Source organism: Scyliorhinus canicula, chromosome 16 (assembly GCF_902713615.1).
Source record: "Scyliorhinus canicula chromosome 16, sScyCan1.1, whole genome shotgun sequence".
NCBI lineage: Eukaryota > Metazoa > Chordata > Chondrichthyes > Carcharhiniformes > Scyliorhinidae > Scyliorhinus > Scyliorhinus canicula.
Window position 1 is genome coordinate 13,630,997 of NC_052161.1, and position 14,524 is coordinate 13,645,520.

Below are 14,524 nucleotides of genomic sequence, written 5' to 3' on the forward strand. Positions count from 1 at the left end.
TATCACTCACACCCTCTCACTCATCACTCACCCTCTCTCTCATCATTCACTCTCTCACCACTCACTCACTTTCTCATCACTCAATCACCCTCTCTCATCACTCACACACACTCTCTCATCACTCAATCACCCTCTCTCATCACTCACTCACCCTCTCTCTCATCACTCACTCACTGTCTCACTCACCCACTGTCTCACTCACTCACCCTCTGCCTCACTCACTCACCCTCTGCCTCACTCACTCACCCACTGTCTCACTCACTCACCCTCTGCCTCACTCACTCACCCTCTGCCTCACTCACTCACCCTCTGCCTCACTCACTCACCCACTGTCTCACTCACTCACCCACTGTCTCACTCACTCACCCTCTGTCTCACTCACTCACCCTCTGTCTCACTCACTCACTCACTCTCACACCCAGGTGCATTCCTGACTTGCCCCCAGGAGGGAGGCCAGCAGGCAGCAGCCAATCAGGGGGCCGGCCGCTGGGTGCCGCCTCCCATTTGCCGGCCAACCTACCCTGCTGGCCCGCCGGGGCACCAGGTCCCGCCCACCGGCCGCGCCGGGATTGGCTGGCGGGGCGCCGGCGGGCGCAGCCCAGTGGCCGGGGCGGCCTGTCAGTCAGGCCGGTGGCGCTCAGGGTTAGGTTGCAGTGCGGGCCGGCCGGGCGGAGGCTGTGAGGAGCCGGGGTCGCTGGGTTGTGTGGCCGGGCCTGGAGGACGGGGCGTCCAGTGGACCAGTCAGTCACAGGCAAGTCAGTGAGTACCTCAATAATCCTTCAGTATTGATCAGTGAGTCAGCATTCCAGGCCATTGCTGTGGTTTTAATTATTCAGGCGGCACCCTTGGTTTGACTGCTCTTATCTTTATCAATCTGCTAATTGCTGGAATAGGAAATGCTCAGTATTTGAATTTCAGTCATTGACATTTATTTACAACTTGCCTGTTTCCCACAGGCACTTTCTTTTTCTTTGGAGGTACCGTGCTTCTAACTTGAAATTCAAGGTCACAGGTAATGCAGTAATTAATGCCTTGCCTCACTTCAATATTGCAGATGGGACATCATTTGACCACTGGATTTGTGTCTGCGGTGGGTTGCCCACCGCTCCGCGAAGCGAGGGGCATGCAGGTTTTCATGGGCGGCATTCAATTTTTTAGGAAAAAAATCCACAGTCTGCTAAAAGGAAAGCCTCTTTTTCTGCACACCGACCACTCCCCAATAGTGCTTTGTAATTTGGGGAACTAGGAACCAGCAATGGCTGGAGATTGTTTCCCTCCTTGGATGGCTGGTGAGCTTTCGCAGGGGGTGGCATGCTTGGATTTTGAAAAGTGCCCCATTTGTGTAACTGGCATTCCTTTGTTCATTCCGCCACCCCCTCCCACCCCCGTGATTCGTTTGCATTGCATGGCACAATGAAAATGAAAATCGCTTATTGTCACAAGTAGGCTTCAATGAAGTTACTGTGAAAAGCCCCTAGTCGCCACATTCCGGCGACTGTTTGGGGAGGCTGGTACGGGAATTGAACCATGCTGCTGGCCTGTCTTGGTCTGCTTTAAAAGCCAGCGATTTAACCCAGTGTGCTAAACTAGCCCTGCCTCGTACTCACACGAGCCAATTTTGTAGTTGTAATGACAGCAAAACTGTCAGTTTGCTGTCATTAACATTGTGAAACTGATAGCAAAACTGTCAGTTTGCTGTCATTAACATTGTGAAACTGATAGCAAAACTGAAATATGTTGTTTCTGATCAACTGCCCCACCCCAGGGTGTGGTGTTGAAGTCCACAGGAGTATCTTGAAAAACTGGTAACCACCAAGCCGATTAACGAATAAACGGGTTGTTAAGATAAATAACTGTTCACAAAGAGTGAGATAAAGGCTACAGTACTCCACGACCAAAGGTTCCAAACTACCAGAGAATGCCCGAGCTCAGTCCCTGGATTTGTGCGCTCTGGTCTAAATGGCCGAATGGGTCACGTTACCCTCTGAAAATTCACCCCTTATAGGGGCAGGCTACCACATCCCTCCCCCTTTAAGTCCATATTTCAATAACAATGGAACTATTTACAATATTACACAACAAATGAATCTCAACACCATCCCTTATAAGGTAAGTTGATCCGTGACTTCCTAATCTTTTAATAATAATGATCTTTATTATTGTCACAAGTAGGCATACAGTAACACTGCAATGAAGTTACTGTGAAAATCCAGAGTGTTGTAATTCACAGGCGGGTGCTCCGACAGTAGAGGTATCTTCGGTTTGAACCTCAATGGGCTGCTGACTCTTTGACTTGCGAAGGTGAGTCTGTGCAGATAATTTTCCCAGTCCCCCTGGGACATTACTTGGCTCTTCCTCAGGGTAGCTAGCTGCAGCATTACTTTCATCCGTGACACTATCACTGACGGTAATAGAAGGGATGGATTGTCCCACTGGTTCTCTGTGCAGCTCTCTTCCTCTCAAATGGTCCAGGTGTTTCTTCACCCTTTTTCCTTGGACATCTATTTCATACGACCCCCCCCCCCCCCCCCCCCCCCCGTGGCAAATTTGGAAATATCAGATCCAACCTTGTTCCAATGTGTAAGCAATGAGCATCTTGGCAGGTGACAAGAGGCATTGTTTCATAGGCAATCAGGAAATGGGCCGGTTTGGTTTGACGAGAAGCCGACGACTGTTTCTTCATAGCGGCTTTGAATGTTTGTACAGCTCTCAGCCAGTCCACTTGAAGCAGGGTGGTAGGAAGCGGTTTGAATTTGTTGAACACAGTTGGTTCTGACAAAATGCTGGAACTCTTCACTGTTGAACGCAGTCCCATTATCTGAGACCAGCGCCTCGGGCAACCCGTGGGTGGTGAATGTCTGTCACAATTTCTCTACCATTGCTGATGAGGTCATGGACCTCATTTCATGTACGTCCAGCCACTTGGAATGTGTGTCTATTATGAACAAGAACTTGGAGCTCATGGGCGGAATTCTCCGCTCCCGCGCGGCATCGGGAAGGCCGTCGTGAACTCGGCCGAGGTTCACGACGTCCTTGGAGGCCACTCCTCGCACCCTATTCACTCCCCCTCCAGGGGGCTAGGAGCGGCGCTCCGTAAATTTCGGCCGCCGGGAATGACGCGACGGCGGTGCCTAAGTGACGTCAGCCGTGCATGCGCAGGTTGGCCGGTTCCAACCCGCGCATGCGTGGCTGACATCACGACGGCTGCCGGCTCCAATTCGCGCATGCGCAGTTGCCGTCTTCCCCTCCACTGCCCCGCAAGACATGGCGGTTGATCTTGCGGGGCGGCGGAGGGGAAAGAGTGCGTCGCTTGGAGACGCCGGCCCGATGATCGGTGGGCACTGATCGCGGGCCAGTGCCCTCCCGAGTAAGGCCGTGGTGCTCACTCCCCCCTCCGCCCCCCACAAGCCACAAACGAAGATTTGGCACCATGTTCACGACGGCAGCGACCAGGTGTGGTTGCCGCCTGCGTGAACAGGTCGGGAACGTCAGGCCGCTCGGCCCATTCGGGCCGGAGAATCGCCGGTCGCCGTGAAAAACGGCGAGCGGCGATTCTGCGAGCGGGAGGGGGGGGGAGAATCGCGGGGGGTGCCAGGGCGGCGTGTCGTGAGTCGCCCGGCCCTCCCGCGATTCTCCCACCCAGCGTGGGGAGCGGAGAGTTCCGCCCCATGAATTAGCCTGAAAACTTGATGTGTAGTCGCAACCACGGTCGGCCTGACCACTCACAAGGGTGCATTAGGGTCACAGACTGCAAGTTTTGCTGCATTTGACATTGGTCACACTGACCAAATTCTGTATGTCAGTATCCATTCCAGGCCACCAGACATAGCTGCGTGTGAGTATTTTCATCCTTGCCATGCCAGGGTGGGCAGAGTGTAACTCTTGTAATATTAGCTTCCTAACAGGAAGTGGGAATGTCCACCCTTGCCCCCCACAATAATACATTGCCGTCACAACTTAACTCGTAGTTTCTTATCTGAAAAGGTCGTAATTGCTCAGACCTGTTGTCATAATGCTAACCGTGGAGGACCATATGCTTGACTTGAGATAACATGGGGTCCTTCTGGGTCCAAAACCTGACCTTTTGCACTGACATAGGCAAAAAAGGTCATGTTTAGAGCAAGAACAATTTTCTATGGTACTGGCGGAGGTGGTTTACTCATGGGTAGGAGAAGGCGGTTGAAATGTCCTCATTTGATAAGTGTGTGCCTGGCCTATGCTGAAAGGTATACCCGTAGGCTGCTAACAATGGAGCCCAGAGTTGGACCCTAGCTGAAGGAGGGGCGGCCTTATCCTCCCTAAATAAGCCTGACTGGGGTTTGTGGTTAGTAACTACTGTGAAACGTCAGCCATAAACGTATTGATGGAACTTCTCCAAAGATTACAGATTAGTCCCTCATTTTTCCGTTTGGGAGTGAGATTGTTCAGCATCGGTCAGAGCCCTCAAGGCATCGGTGATGGGTTTTTTTGCACTTTCTTCCATGCTCTGCAATAAAACTGCTCTTATTCCGTAAGGAGATGCGTTGCAGGTAAGACTGATCTCTTTTGAGGGGTCAGAATGAACCAAGAGACTGGATGACTGCAAAGCCAGTTTACACTATTCAAATACACTATTCAAATATTCAAATGCTTCTTGAGCAGTTGTGTGCAGGGGTGCCAACACTGTAGAAAGATTAGGAATAAACATCGCTTAATAATTCACCATTTCTAAAAAAGGTTTTAATTCTGACGTATTTTTGGGGGCTGCTGCTTCCTCAGTTTATTCTATCTTCTTCATAGGGTGCAGCCCTGGGGGGAGGAGGAGGAGGAGGAGGAGGGGGGGGGGGGGGGCGATGACTCAAAACCCTAAATATGGTGCTTCCTGAGCTTTTTAAACCTTTGTCGAGATTTGCTAGATGCTCTTCTTTGGACCCTCCTGTTATCAGTACGTTGTCTAGATACAACCACCTTGGATAGATCCTGCAATAAACTTTCCATTATGTGCTGGAAAACTGCACATGCCGATGAGGCTCTGAAGGGTAGTCCTGTACACTGGTATAGGCCTTTGTCGGTATTTATAGTAACAAATGTTCTAGATGCCTCTTCTAATTCCAATTGTTGATACGCAACACCCGTATCCAGTTTAGTGCAAGTTAAACCTCCTGCTAATTTAGTGTATAAATCTTGATATAGGGTATCAGTCCAATTTTGTCGCCTGATTCACGATTAATTTGTAGTCCCCACATATCCTAATAGATCCACCTGGCTGAACCACTGCCACAATGGGAACCGCCCCCTCTGAAAACTGTACAGATGAAAATGAAAAATGAAAATCGCTTATTGTCACGAGTAGGCTTCAAATGAAGTTACTGTGAAAAGCCCCTAGTCGCCACATTCCGGCGCCTGTTCGGGGAGGCTGTTACGGGAATCGAACTGTGCTGCTGGCCGGCTTGGTCTGCTTTCAAAGCCAGCGATTTAGCCCAGTGAGCTAAACAGCCCCTAATGGGATTTGATGGTGCCTCAGTCTTCGCGCTGCTTTAGCTCAGACCCAACCTTCTCGTGTAAGGCATAAGGGGCGGGTTTGACTCTGTAAAACTTGGGTGTGTCTTCAGGATCCGGGTAAATATTTGCTTTTTGGCCCTTTATCTTGTTCAACCCGTCTTGGAAACCCTAACCTGGTACTTTTTTTAAGACATCATGAAAATCTCCTTTATTAATTTCAAAGATTTTTAGCCAATTTAATCCAATTTAGTGACGCCATTCTCAGCCCATCAGACTCGGTCCTTGGCCCCTGACTACTATTGGAGGCAGTTGAACTGACTGGTGCCGGTAGCTTACGGGCATTGTGGTTGTTCCGAAGATCCTTAAAGCTGATCCAGCATACGTGGCTAGCCTGGCCGTTGTGCTTCTTAACTTCAGAGGCTGGACCCCACCGTGTAAATAACAATACGTTTGTTCACCTACAACTGTAGCCGAGGCACCTGTGTCCACCTCCATTCACCATTTACCATCAACACAATCATAATTGGGGTCATCTTGGCCACCTTAATGTTGTTTAACCTGTACACTTCAGATCTGTTTTCAGGGTTATTCTGAACACTGTACCGGAGTCAGAATTTTTTTTTGTTGGCCCTGGTAGGACCTGTTTAGTCTTGCACTTTCTCATAATGTGCCCCCAGGCGTCAACATACAGTTTCCCTGAATTTATATCTCTCTTGGGGGTGATCTTCCCCACACCGGTAACATTCTCCATTAATGCTGGTCTGTGGACAAAAGTTCCTATACCTCTGCACTCTCTTTTGCTCTGAGTCTTTTTGCTGATTATTTTCTGCACCTTCAACCCCAACGCCATTACTATTGCGGCTTCCCGCCAAACTTGGTGGACCTCATCTGCTTGCATTATCGCAGTCCCCCCCCCCCCCCCCCCCCCCCCCCCCCCCCCCCCCCCTTTCAGCATTTATGTTAGCCTGGGCGACCTATAATGTCTTCTTTAAGGTAATCTCTGCCTCTGCCAGTAATTCCTTTTGTATAGCCATGTCATTAACACCACAGACGAGCCTGTCTCTCAACGTGTCTTTGAGTGCAGACCCAAATCACATTGTTCATCTGTTTGTTTTGGGGACACCACAAGAGCTGCTCTCATCTCCTCTGGGGCTCTTGTCAAGTTAAATCTGTATCGCTTGCGTTATCACCAAGGGCTTTGGGTGATAATGTCCCAAGCTCCTCAAAAACTTTAAAGTTGGGGGCTTCTGGAGAAATCATACTCCTTATCAGGTTATAGGTCGGAGCCTTGCATGCTGTTTATAGGATTACCCCCTGCTTTTCTTTCCCCATCCAATTTCATAGACCATAACAAAATAGCTCAGGATTGGATTGGATTTGTTTGTTGTCACGTGTACCAAGGTACAGTGAAAAGTATTTTTCTGCGACCAGTTCAACAGATCATTAAGTACATGGGAAGAAAAGGGAATAAAAGAAAATACATAATAGGGCAACACAAGATATACAATGTAACTACATAAGCACCGGCATCAGATGAAGCATACAGGGTGTAGTGTTAATGAGGTCAGTCCATAAGAGGGTCATTTAGGAGTCTGGTGACAGTGGGGAACAAGCTGTTTTTGAGTCTGTTTGTGCATGTTCTCAGACTTCTGTATCTCCTGCCCGATGGAAGAAGTTGGAAGAGTGAGTAAGCCGGGTGGGAGGGATCTTTGATTATGCTGCCCGCTTTCCCCAGGCAGCGGGAGGTGTAGATGGAGTCAATGGATGTGAGGCAGGTTCGTGTGATGGACTGGGCGGTGTTCACGACTCTCTGAAATTTCTTGTGGTCCTGGGCCGAGCAGTTGCCATACCAGGCTGTGATGCAGCCAATAATATGGACATGCTGAATTTCCTTAGTTTCCTGAGGAAGTAAAGGCGCTTTTGTGCTTTCTTGGTGGTAGCGTCGACGTGGGTGGATCAGGACAGATTTTTGGAGATGTGCACCCCTAGGAATTTGAAACTGCTAACCATCTCCACCTCGGCTCCATTGATGCTGACAGGGGTGTGTACAGTACTTTGCTTCCTGAAGTCAATGACCAGCTCTTTAGTTTTGCTGGCATTGAGGGAGAGATTGTTGTCGTTACACCACTCTACTAGGTTCTCTATCTCCCTCCTGTATTCTGACTTGTCGTTATTCGAGATCCGGCCCACTATGGTCGCATCGTCAGCAAACTTGTAGATGGAGTTGGAACCAAATTTTGCCATGCAGTCGTGTGTGTACAGGGAGTAGAGTGGGGGGCTAAGTATGCAGCCTTATGGGGCCCCGGTATTGAGGACTATTGTGGAGGAGGTGTTGTTGTTCATTCTTACAGATTGTGGTCTGTTGGTCAGAAAATCGAGGATCCAGTTGCAGAGTGGGGAGCCAAGTCCTAGGTTTTGGAGCTTTAATATGAGCTTGGCTGGGATTATGGTGTTGAAGGCGGAGCTGTAGTCAATGAATAGGAGTCTGATGTAGGAGTCCTTGTTTTCGAGATGCTCTAGGGATGAGTGTAGGGCCAGGGAAATGGCGTCTGTTGTGGACCGCTTGCAATGGTATGCGATTTGTAGTGGATCAAGGCATTCTAGAAGTATGGAGGTGATGCACTTCATGATCAACCTCTCTAAGCACTTCATTACGACTGAGGTCAGTGCCACCGGACGGTAGTCATTGAGGCACGTTGCCTGGTTCTTCTTTGGCACCGCTATGATGGTGGTCGTCTTGAAGCAGGTGGGGACCTCGGAGTGGAGTAGGGATAGGTTAAAGATGTCCGTGAACATCTCTGCCAGCTGGTCCGTGCACGCTCTGAGTGCATGACCAGGGATCCCGTCCGGGCCTGTCGCCTTCCGAGGGTTCACTTTCAGGAAAGCCGATCTGACTTCGGAAGCTGTAATGGTGGGTATGGGTGAATTATGGGCTGCTGGGGCACTCAACAGCGTTTGACATATAGCATCCACTGCTCCGTGTTAGGAGCGAATGGCTCCGGTTTCCCAAAAAGGGACACTTTGATCCTCTGAATGCTGACGAGCTTGCTTCAAAGAAAAAAGGTTTCCACACGAGGTCTGCTCTCCTGATTTCTGTAGCAGTGGGAAAGGCAGTCTGATTGATCGGTGACCAAGTAGATTAACGAATAAGTGGTTAATTCAGGTAAATAACTATTCACAAAGAGTGAGATAAAGGCTACCAGGCTCCAAACTGCCAGAGAAAACCCATGCTCAGTCCCAGATTGGCCAAACGGGTCACATGACTCTCTGAGCACTCGCTCCTTAAAGGGGCACGCTACCACATCACCACACATTCCAATCCTCAGAAATTGCTTGAATTTTTTTCTTTCCTTCATGGGATTGGGCATCACTGGCTGAGCCAGCATTTGTTGCCCATCCCTTTTTGCCCTTGAATTGAGTGGCTTCCTCAACCATTTCAGAAGCCAGTTAAGAATCAACCGTATTACTGTGGATCTGGAGTCACCTGTCGGCCAGATCAGGTAAGGGTGGTGGATTTCCTTCTTGGAGGACATTAGAGTGAACCAGATGAATTTTTCCAACAATCATTAGTGAGTCGTCATGGTCACCATCACTAGCTTTATATTTCAGATTTATGATTTGAATTCAGATTGTGGGATTTGAACCCAGACCCCCAGTGCAATTAGCCTGGGTCTTTGAATTACTAGTCCAGTGACATTAGCATTGTGCCAGACCTTCATCAGCCCCCCCTCCCCACAATGACTGTGAACTTTCACTTTTATGTTGTAATATCACAAAACAAAATCCCCTGACAATGTTAGATGGTTCACAGAGGTGTATCTGGGTTTTTTAAAGATATATTTTTATTGAAAATGTTTTCATTTTATTCCAAACTCTCAAAATCGGTACATTGCAGCATGATCATTTTCAATCAAATACACTGTGGGAAGAGAGAGGAGTCAAGAAAATTACTGGTTTGGATTGTTAATTGTATCCAGCAACTTCCACCGCACAAGTAAAAAGATATATTGGAGGATGGGGGGCTATCAGCAGAACAGAATAACAGGATACGGCCACAATTGGCTTGGGGACGGAACGGCGGCACAGTGGTTAGCACTGCTACCTCAGCGGCAGGGACCAGGGTCCAATACCTGTTCTCCCCGTGTCTGCGTGTGTTTCCTCTGGGTGCTCTGGTTTCCTCCCACAGGCCAAAGATGTTCAGGTTATGCTAAATTGCCCGTTAGTGTCCAAATGTTGTGTGGGGTTCCAGGGATAGGGAGGGGGATTGGGCTTAGGTAGGGTGCTCTTTCAGAGGGTCGGTGCAGATGTGATGGGCCGAATGGCCTCCTTCTGCACTGTAGTGATAATTCACAGGATAACAGTGATATAGGCACAGAATCAATGGAAAACCTTGCAGGGGTAAACTAGTCAAAGCCCAGAGCTTTACAATTCAATAGTACACATGCCATAAGTGAATTTCTAAAAACTATTTGCTTCAACCACTCCCCATGGTAGCGAGTTCTACATTCTTCTGAATTCCCAACTGGATTTCTTGGTAATTATCTTATGTTGATGGCCTCTGGTTAATAATAACAATGATAATCTTAGTGTCACAAGTGGGCTTACGTTAACACTGCAATGATATTACTGGGAAAATCCCCTAGTCGCCACACTCCAGCATCTGTTGGGGTACACTAAGGGAATATTCAGAATGTTCAGTTCACCCAACCAGCACGTCGTTTGGGACTTGTGGGAGGAAACGGAGCCCCCGGAGGAAACCCACTTGATGGCAGACACGGGGAGAACGTGCAGACTCTGCACAGACAGCGACCCGAGCCAGGAATTGAACCCAGGTCCCTGGTTCTGTGAAGCAACAGTGCTAACCACTGTGCTACCGTACCCTTCCCTACAAGAGGAAACATTCTCTCTCTATCCACTACCAAAACCTTTTATAATTATAAAGACTTTTGTTGGGTCATCCTTCGGTCTTTTTGTCAGGAGAAAAGAGACCCAGCCTGTCTAATCTTTGTTGTTATGTATACCCATGCATTTCTGGTATCATCCTTGTAAATCCTCTCTGTGCCCTGTTCAGTGCCTCTGTATCCTTTCTATAATATGGTGTAACTAGGACCTCTTATCACTGTTGCAGTGTAGAAAATGTAGCATAGGAAGCTTCCTCGTGTACCAGTGATTGAACAATCTGTTTTGTGGTGAAGTTGTTTGAGGTATAAATATTGACCAAGAAACCAGAGAGAATGCCTCTGTTCCTCTTCAAATTGGGCAGTACGATATCTTACATCCACCTGAGAGGGTAGACTAATCTTCAGTTCAATCTTCAGCTGAAAGACGATATTTCTGACAGTGCAGAAATCTTTTTAGATTTTTTGCGTTTATTTGCATCTGGAATGGAATCAAACCCAGAACTGTCTGATCCAGAAATGACGGTGTTATAAACTGTACCATTGCTGACTCTTAAGAGCAGGAGGTTACAAAGAAACATATATGGACCAAGTGAGTACTCAAAACATTAGCAAATAGAGATTAATGTGGGGATGTGTGACGTTATTCACTTTGGATGCCAATGAAGAACTTTCTTAATGGCAAAGGACCAGAGATTCAGGTGTCTACATAATCAACCACTCTAAGCTATTGCATAATTAAAACCACTGAGGAATTCTGTCCTCTATTGCAAGGTGGTGGGAACTCAAAACAAAGAACAGTACAGCACAGGAACAGGTCCTTCGGCCCTCCAAGCCTGTGCCGATCACGTGTCCTATCTAGACAAGCTGCCTATATCCTTCTATACCCCGTCTTCATGTGTCTATCCAGATGAGTCTAAAGGTCGCTAACGTATCTGCCTCAACCACCTTACTTGGCAGTGCATTCCAGGCCACCACCACCCTCTGTGTAACAAAAAAAAGTCCCCCACACATCTCCACTGAACCTACCCCCGACCTTGAACTTGTGTCCCCTTGTAATTGCCATTTCCGCCCTGGGAAAAAGCCTCCAACTGTTCACCCTATCTTTGGGCAGCACGGTAGCATTGTGGATAGCACAAAGGCTTCACAGCTCCAGGGTGCCAGGTTCGATTCCGGCTTGGGTCACTGTCTGTGCGGAGTCTGCACATCCTCCCCGTGTGCGCGTGGGTTTCCTCCGGGTGCTCCGGTTTCCTCCCACAGTCCAAAGATGTGCAGGTTAGATGGATTGGCCATGATAAATTGCCCGTAGTATCCAAAATTGCCCTTAATGTTGGGTGGGGCTACTGGGTTATGGGATAGGGTGGAGGTGTTGACCTTGGGTAGGGTGCTCTTTCCAAGAGCCGGTGCAGACTCGATGGGCCGAATGGCCTCCTTCTGCACTGTAAATTCTATGATCTATACCCTTCATAATTCAAAAAACTTCTATCCCGTCACCCCTCAGTCTCTGTCTCTCTAGGAAGAACAATCCCAGTTTACTTGATCTCTATTCATAGCGAATACCCTCCATACCAGGCAATATCCTGGGAAACCTTTTCTGTACTCTCTCCAAGCCTCCATGTTCTTCTGGTAGTGTGGTGACCAGAATTGGATACAGTATTCCAAATGTGGCCTAACCAACGTTCTATATAACTGTAACGTAATTTTCCAGCTTTTATACTCGATACCCTGTCTGATGAAGACAAGCATGCCATATGCTTCCTTTACCACAGTTTCCCCCTGTGTTGCCACTTTTAGGAACTGTGGACCTGAATGCCCAGATCTGTGTGTGTCTATGCTCCTGATGGTTCTGCCGCTTATTTTGTACCTCCCAGCTGAATTGAAAATGAAAATGAATGAAAATGAAAATCGCTTTATTGTCACGAGTAGGCTTCAATGAAGTTACTGTGAAAAGCCCCTAGTCGCCACATTCCGGCGCTTGTCCGGGGAGGCTGGTACGGGAATCGAACCGTGCTGCTGGCCTGCTTGGTCTGCTTTAAAAGCCAGCGATTTAGCTGAGTGAGCTAAACCAGCCCCTTGGCTACCAAAATGCATCACCTCGCATTTGTTTGGGTTAAATTCCATCTTCCATCTCTCTGCCCAATTTTGCAGCCTATCTATATCCTGTTGTATTCTCTGACAATCTTCATCACTATCCGCAACCCCTGAAATCTTAGAATCATCCGCAAACTTGCTAATCAGATCCGCTACGTTTGCTTCCAAGTCATTTATATATATATATATATATATATATATATATATATATATATATATATATATATATATATATATATATATATATATATTACAAACAGCAGAGGTCCCAGTACCAATGCCCACGGAACACCACTAGTTACAGACCGTTTGGGGAAAAATACCTTTCCACTACTACCCTCTGTCTTCTATGGCCAAGCCAGTTCTGAATCCATCCAGCTAGTTCACCTCTCACCCGTGTCATTTAATCTTTTGCACCAGCCTGCCATGAGGGACCTTGTCAAATGCTTTACTAAAGTCCATGTAGACAACATCCACAGCCCTTCCCTCCCCTCGTCAATCATTTTTGTCACCCTTCAAAAAAACTCAATTAATTAGTGAGACGTGACCTCCCTCGTACAAAACCATGCTGTCTGTCGCATGAGTGAGGAAATGATGCTTCAGCTGTCCAAATCTTTGACCAGACCCTATCTGCTTTATTTATTCAGTTTGGACCTCCGATCTCAGAAAACATGGTTTAGACTTGGGAGGGGATGCAATGCAGCAGTGCTCCACAGTTTCCTTCTGGGGCCTGGAATGACACTCCATCTCCTTATGTTTTCTTATCTCTTTCAGTCTCTTCTCTGGTTCCTGTTCCCAGCCAGTTTGGCCTGACTCTTGCATTGGAATGAGACTGAAGGAGACAAGTCCCCATTCCATTTTAAACCGAGTTGAAGTCCAGGCTTCGTGCCAGTGTACGCATTCAGTGAGAAGTTGTTCGTTGTCTCCTGGTGATCATCAAGTTGGGATCCTCCAGAGATGTTTTAAAAAAAAGATCATTACACCCACAAAGTCCTTTTGAAAAGGGATCTCGAAGGATATTTAGTTCAGAGATTTGTAATTCCATAGGGTCCAAGAATAGTACCATTAACTCTGTGTGGTGTAGTGTTATCTTGCGATATAAAAAATTAATTTGACTAGGGCTATTAATAGCAAAAAATAATCCCTGTTGTTAATATGGAAGAGTTAAGAGGATGATCCTCCATTGGATAGTAATTAGATATACTCAGCTAACATTCACTAAAACGTATTTGCAATTGAGGAGTATTTCCAGAAGAGTAAATGCTGATTCCACCGAATGTTTATATAAAATGATGTTTGCTGTCCTCAATGCAGCTTTAGTATTTTCAATACTGCCCATTCACCTCCAAAACCTGAAATCTCAGTATGTGTAAATCATATTTTTTTCTGGTATACATGTGCAGAATAGGGGTCTTGTTGCACAATGGGAGTGCCCCATTCCAGGCCTTGATGGCAGAAGGTATATTTATCACGAGGCCAAATGGGTTCAGCACCTTTAAATCCTTCAAATATGCCTGATGGAGACTGTCCATCAGGATAGCAATGAAATTCTGCTGAACATGATCATGGACTGATCCCCCCCCCCCCAATGCCATCTTAGGGGGAGGAGAATGGTGCTTTATGAATAGGGATGACCCAGTATGTGTCGATCTTACTGGCGCCAACAAATAGTCCTTGTATTGTAAGCTGTTCTCATTGACCTGTAACTCCTTGCTTTTTTTAATTCATGGGATGTGGGAATTTATTGCTCATCCCTAGGACATTCAGGATGTTTTGTTTTACGACAGTTGTTAGACTTTTAATTTCAGATTTTTATTGGATTGAATATGACCAGCTGCTGTGGTTGGATTCGAACCCAGGTCCCCGAACATTATCCTGGAGCACCAGTCCAGTGATAGCAGCACTCTCTGTCACTGCTTCTCCCTACTGCAGTCGTCTGCTTGTGAGCTGACACAACACTGAAAGATTTTACTCCAACTGGCACAAGGGAGGGTTGTTAGATTGGTGGTGTTTATATTTGCAGTTGGGAAAGAATATAGTCCCAAAGGCAAAGG

General features: G+C 47.3%; 1 protein-coding gene across 4 annotated transcripts in view; it reads left to right on the forward strand.

The window, feature by feature from the left end:
- The first annotated feature begins 622 nt into the window (after positions 1–622).
- sfxn3 (sideroflexin 3) overlaps positions 623–14,524 on the forward strand; it is a 59,761-nt gene continuing 45,859 nt past the window's right edge. Inside the window, exon 1 of one of the 4 annotated variants that reach the window (XM_038821557.1) lies at positions 623–751. The gene's annotated coding sequence lies outside the window, so the exon portion shown is untranslated. Of the gene's footprint in view, positions 760–14,524 lie in introns of all 4 variants that reach the window. The other 3 variants (XM_038821558.1, XM_038821559.1, XM_038821560.1) reach the window with 3 other exon arrangements.